Raw genomic sequence first — 6,000 nt, 5'->3', positions numbered from 1 at the left:
CGGGGGGATGACGGCAGGGGCAGTGCTCAGAGCCAAGCCAGACGACGACAGGAGGGGCCTCAGCCCCACGGAAAGCCAGAGGGAGCGCGGCGCTGGTGCTCGTGTCCCATAAACCTGACCTCGACTCCTGTCGAGGAGAGAAAACCGGTGGGGCTAGCACCATATTGATAAGTATGTATGTATTTATATACATGGGTTGTGCTCTGTTTCCCAGGCTGTTCCAAAACTCCTGGGCTCAAAGCCATCCTCTCGCCTTAGCCTCCCAAGTAGCTGGAACCACAGGCACAGGCTGCTTGCAGACACTTGATTTTTGCTTTTGGGGTTTTTGTCTTTGTTTGTTTGTTTGTTTTTAGAATAGGAAACTATAAATGCTCCACACACTGGTCTGCCTTAGTGATAATGACGTGGAAAAAACTGGATCAGAAGCCAGGCGTGGTGGCGCGCGCTTGTAATCCTAGCATTTGGGAGGCTGAGACAGGAGGCTCGTGGTTAAAGGACAGCCTCAGCTACTTAGTGAGGCCCTTTGCACCTCAGTGAGACCCTGTTTCAAAATAAAGAATAAAAACTAGGGCTGGGGGTGTAGCTCGGAGGTAGAATGTCCCTGGGTTCCATCCCAGTAACACACACGCGTGCATACGCGCGCACACACACACACACACACACACACACACACACACACTGGGTCACCAGGTCACCTCTCCAGTGGTGCTCAGATCCCATCCTGCTCTGAGTCTGTGTCGCCCAGAGCTGGGGTCTGGGTTCCCATCAGTAGTGGGGCACTGGATATGAGGCGTGGTGGGCCCTTTTCCCTCTAAAATATTGCCATTCTGTGAGCTACCAGATGGGAGTCCTCATTGTCTTCTTGGATGAAGGCAGGAGTCTGGACTGTAAAAGGGGAGAGGAAGCAGCCAGGGAGAGGCACAGCAGAGCGTGGTGGGAGCCGGGAAGGGGGCACTGGATGTGGCCTTTCATTAACAACCAGTCTCTCCAGATACCTCCTGGTCCTGGGAAATAAAACCGGGGCCCATTACAGATGTACCTTATTTCATCCTCAGAGCAGTCCTGTGAGATAGATTCAGGTAGCAGCGGCTGTTGGTTGCCCCCCTCCAGTTTCCATTCTCCCCTTCCCTTCTTAGTAACAGGCACCCGGGAATGTGTTGAGCTAGAAAACTACTATATTAGTTAGCTAGCGCTGTGTAACAAATGGGTCCCAAACCTAGCAGCTAAAAACAAACAAACAAATGTTTATTTCAGTTTTTGTGGGTCAATTCTGTGTATCTCTTGAGAGGTTGCAGAGATGGCCAGGGCTGCAGTTACCTGAAGGCTGAACCAGGGGAGAGAGAGGGAGGAACTTCTTTCAAGCTCACCCATGTAACTACTGGAATGAGGGCCTCCTATTCTAGATAGGTGTTCAGATATTAGGTCCCTGTCATGTGTGCCTCTCTAGGGCTGGCTCTCATGAGAACAAGAGAACAACAGTGAACCCAAGATAAATCCACCATCTCTTTGTAACCTGATCTCAGAAGTGACATCCGATTACCTTTGCCATATTCTATTGTTTAGAAGAAAATTAGCAGGTCCAGCCCAAACTTTATGCAAGGAAATTACACCAGAGAATGAAAACTGGGAGGCAAGGATTGTTGGGTTATCTAAGAAATGACCTACCTCAACTTATTTTTCCAGACTCCCTTGCAGCTAGATATGGCCATATGATAAATTCCAGCCAATTAAATCTAAGCAGAAGTGCTATGGTGCTTTGGTGGACTTCTGGGAAGGCGTCTTAGAAGATGAGATAGAATGTCCCTCCGCTGTGTTTTTGCAGTCTAGAACGTATGGCTGGAGCTCCAGCAGCCACCTTTGACTGGGGGTGACTAACACAGGCTAGTGCCGGAAGATGGCGGGCTCTCTTCCTGGCCTTGAACTTCCTTCCCACCTCGGGAGTCTTTCACATGAACGTTTAAGCCACTGTGTTAAGCACTCTGTTATTTACAGCTGAACTCAATCACACATATAGTATTATTACCCCCATTGTCCAGATAAGAAAACTGAGGTTCATTGGGTCCACAGAACGGACCCGAGATCAATAGCAAGGCAGCAGCCGAGGCAGGGCGTGGCTTTATTACAAAGCAGAGCTTTCTCCCGGTGTCTACAGAGCGATCGCTGCGGGTAGGGGGTGTCTTCTGTAATCCTGCCCCGTCTTCCAGAAAACGTTCACTATGCGTAGTCGCATGGGAGGCAGCAGTGGCCTGGGATTGACAGCGGCCCGTCAGGTTTAATCCAGGCTCCCGGCCTCTCCTGGGGCCGCTCACAAGGAACCCGGTGGAGCAGGAAACTGCGGGCGCGGGAGAGCTTCCCAATTTCAGAATGAGTGACAGGGACGGCTGGAAGGAAGAGCAGAGGCCTGAATGCCAGGCCCCCTCCGGGCGTGTGAAGGCGGCGGCTATTGTGATGCTCCTGAGAGGGGCGCGCAGGCCACCCCCCTGGAGACGGCGAGTCCAGCTCACACCCAAGACCCGCCGGCCGGCCCGCTTCTGTGTGAGGTCCGGCCTCTCCTTTCGTCCACCGCGCTGAGCTGCCGCAGAGCCTCTCCAGGTGTTACCCTGGAAGGGTTGTCAGCTTATCGGTTTGCTGAAGGTCCCTGAGCGCTTCCCATGGGTCTGAAAGGACTTTCTCAAGCTACACTTAATTTCTCTTGCACTCTTTGTAGTAGTCTACAGCCACAATACACTAGCAAACTTTTTTTTTTTCTTCTGAGTACTGGGAATTGGACCCAAGGATATTTTACCTACAATCTACACTCCCAGCCCTTTAAAAAAAAATTTTTTTTTTTGAAAACAGGGTCTCACTAGGTTGCTGAAGACCTCACCAAGTTGCTGAAGCTGGCCTCAAACCTGTGATCCTCCTGTCTCAGCCTCCCAGGTACTGGGATTACAGGCATGCACCATCACGCCCAGCTAGCAAACTTTTTCTAGATGGCGGGGGCCGTCCTGTTCCTTTGTAATAACCTGGGCTTTTGTGGTGGCAAGGTGTTGGACATGAAACTCAAATGAAAAAAAAAGTGAGGAGGCGCACTGATTTTCGTAAGCAGAGAGACTGGGATGGTGGTCTCAGGTACGGCTGCCGGCCACAATCTCCTTCAGCTGCCTGGTCCTCTCCCACTGCAAATGGTCTCTTATTGTGGACTAGAAGCCCCAGCTCCCGACTCATTTCCAGCACAGCCAACCTTCCCCAACAAGCAGGGACTCCTCCTGTAGCCTCTGCCTGGCCTGTGTGGGTGACCTGCCCTTCCAGGGGTAAGGGGCGCCCTGATTGGCTGGGCCCGGGTCATGTGCCCACCTTCTACAGCTAGGAGGATGGGGTGGGCTGAGTGGCAGGTCCTAGCAGAATCACATCACCGAAGAAGTTCAGCTCAAAGAAACAGAATGCTCCCAGAAAAAAAAAAAATTCAATCATTTTCTCTCTGTCCAGCCTTGCACGTATGTGGGTAAAGGATTATCTATGCATGCTGTGTGTGTGTGTGTGTGTGTGTGTGTGTGTGTGTGTGTGTGTGTGGTACTGGGGTTCCTGGAAGCCCTTCTACCTCCGGGCTACACTCCCAGACCTATTTTTACATTTTTATTTGGAAACAGGGTTTCCTAAGCCAGAGTGCGCGGCTGGCTTCGAACCTGCGCGATCCTCCTGTCTCCACCTCCCAAGCGTGGGGATTACAAGCGTGCGCCACCATGCCCGGACTATGCATGCTTTTTTAATTTTAATTTTTATTTTGGTACTGGGGATTGAACCCAGGGGCATTTACCTCTGAGCTGCACCCTCAGCCCTATTTTATTATTATTTTGAAACAGGGTCTAACTAAGTTGTAGAAGGCCTCACAAGTTACTGAGGCTGGCCACGAACCTGCCATCCTCCTGTCTTAGCCTCCCAAGTACTGGGATTATAAGCGTGTACCACTACGCCTGGCTTTTCTCAGACGGATCTCAGTGTGTGGCGACTCCGGAACCTGGGAGGGGTACTTCCTCTGTCCTTCGCCCCGTCTTCCTGGCAGCCTCCCTACTTTCCCTGTTGCTTTGCTTGGGGACGGGTCTCAACCACCTGCCACCGGAGTCCTGTGGCCCTTCTCCCGCCCTCCAGGACGGTCCACCAGGGCTGAGCTCCTCTCCTCGTGGGAAGTCCTCTGACCGCGGCCGAGCCAGGACGTTCTGTCCAGATGATGTTGGCCTTTGACCCCCGGCGGCCGAAGGGCAGCCCAGTGCACAGCCACAGCTGGATGTGGGCAGTTCTTGGCCACCCAGGGGAAAAGAGAAGAGGAAGAGTAGACCCCGTTCACCTCTGGAGTGAAAGAGAAATGATCTGATTTATTTTCTTTCTTTCTTTCTTTCTTTCTTTCTTTCTTTCTTTCTTTCTTTCTTTCTTTCTTTCTGTGCTGGGTATTGAACCCAGGGGCATTCTACCTCCAAGCCACATCCCCAGGCCCTTTTATTTATTTATTTTTGCTTGGATTTGAAACAGTCTTGCTAGGTAGCTGAAAGTCTTGATTCAGTTCTGAGGCTGCCCTCAAGCCTGCAATCCTTCTGTCTCAGCCTCCAAAATCCTGAGATTACAGGTGTGTACCACTCTGTTTATTATACTTGTATGAATATATAGAGATGATATATTTATGCTAATTACCTGATCTGATCATTACACATTGTATACGTGAATTGAAACGTCATACTGGACCCCATGGATAGTTGTAATTATGTGTCAATTAAAAATAAAATAGCTGGGCGCTCGCTTGTCATCCCCGGGCTTGGGAGGCGGAGACAGGAGGATCGCGTAGGTTCGAAGCCAGCCCCGCGCTCTGGCTTAGGAGACCCTGTTTCCAAATAAAATAAAATAAAATAAAAAATAGGTCTGAGAGTGTAGCTTGGAGGTAGAAGGGTTCCATCCCTACCTAGTACCACCAATAAATAGATAGATAGATAGATAGATAGATAGATAGATAGATAGAAGCTGGGTGTGGTGGCACACGCCTGTAATCCCAGCATTCAAGAGGCTGAGACAGGAGGCTCCCAGAGCGCGACCAGCCTCAGCTTAGTGAGGCCCTTTGCAACTCAGACCCTGTTTCAAAATAAACATAGGGCTGGGGGTAAAATGCCCCTGAGTTCCATCCCCAGTACTGCAATAAAATAAAACAAAACAGATGGACAGGCGTGGTGGCACACGCTTGTAATCCCAGCATTCGGGAGCCTGAGACGGGAGAATCGCGGTTCACGGACAGCCTCAGCTACTTAGCGAGGCCCTTCACAACTCGGTGAGACCTTGTTTCAAAAAATAAAAAGACTAAAATATAGGATTGGGGTGTAGCTTGGAGGTAGAATGCCCCTGGGTTCTACCCCCCAGTACCACGTTATAAATAAATAAATAAATGGATGTGGTGGTACATGCTTATAATCCCAGTACTTGGGAGGTTGAGACAAGAAGGTCACAGTTCAAAGGCAGTCTCAGCAACCTAGCAAGACTTTGTTTCAAAATAAAAATAAAAAGGGCTGGGGGTATAGCTTGGAGGTAGAATACCCTTGGGTTCAATCCCAAATACCACACACACACACACACACACACACACACACACACACACAGAAGTACACACACATATATGTATATATACACATATACATAGATGTATAGACAGACACACACATAATACATACACATACATAAGAACACACATATATGTATATATACACATATACATAGACACACACATAATTAATTGTTGTCAACCACAGTCACCCTCTTGTGCTATAGAACATTAGGAGCTATCCCTCCCATCCAACTGGTCCCCTGTACCTGTTAACCACCCTTTCTATATTCTTTCTTCTGATTCCTCTTGGAATATAAAACTTCTTGGGATATAAAATAAAGCGCCCCTCTCAAAGAACTCAGCCACAGATGGAGTCTATTCACAGTGACTTTCGGGTGACGGGCGCCCCGGTGGGGAGGCCGTGGCGGGCTCCTTGGCAG

Source organism: Muscardinus avellanarius (genome assembly GCF_963383645.1).
Source record: "Muscardinus avellanarius genome assembly, chromosome: 10".
Taxonomy (NCBI): domain Eukaryota; kingdom Metazoa; phylum Chordata; class Mammalia; order Rodentia; family Gliridae; genus Muscardinus; species Muscardinus avellanarius.
Note: the sequence above shows the minus strand (reverse complement) of the source record.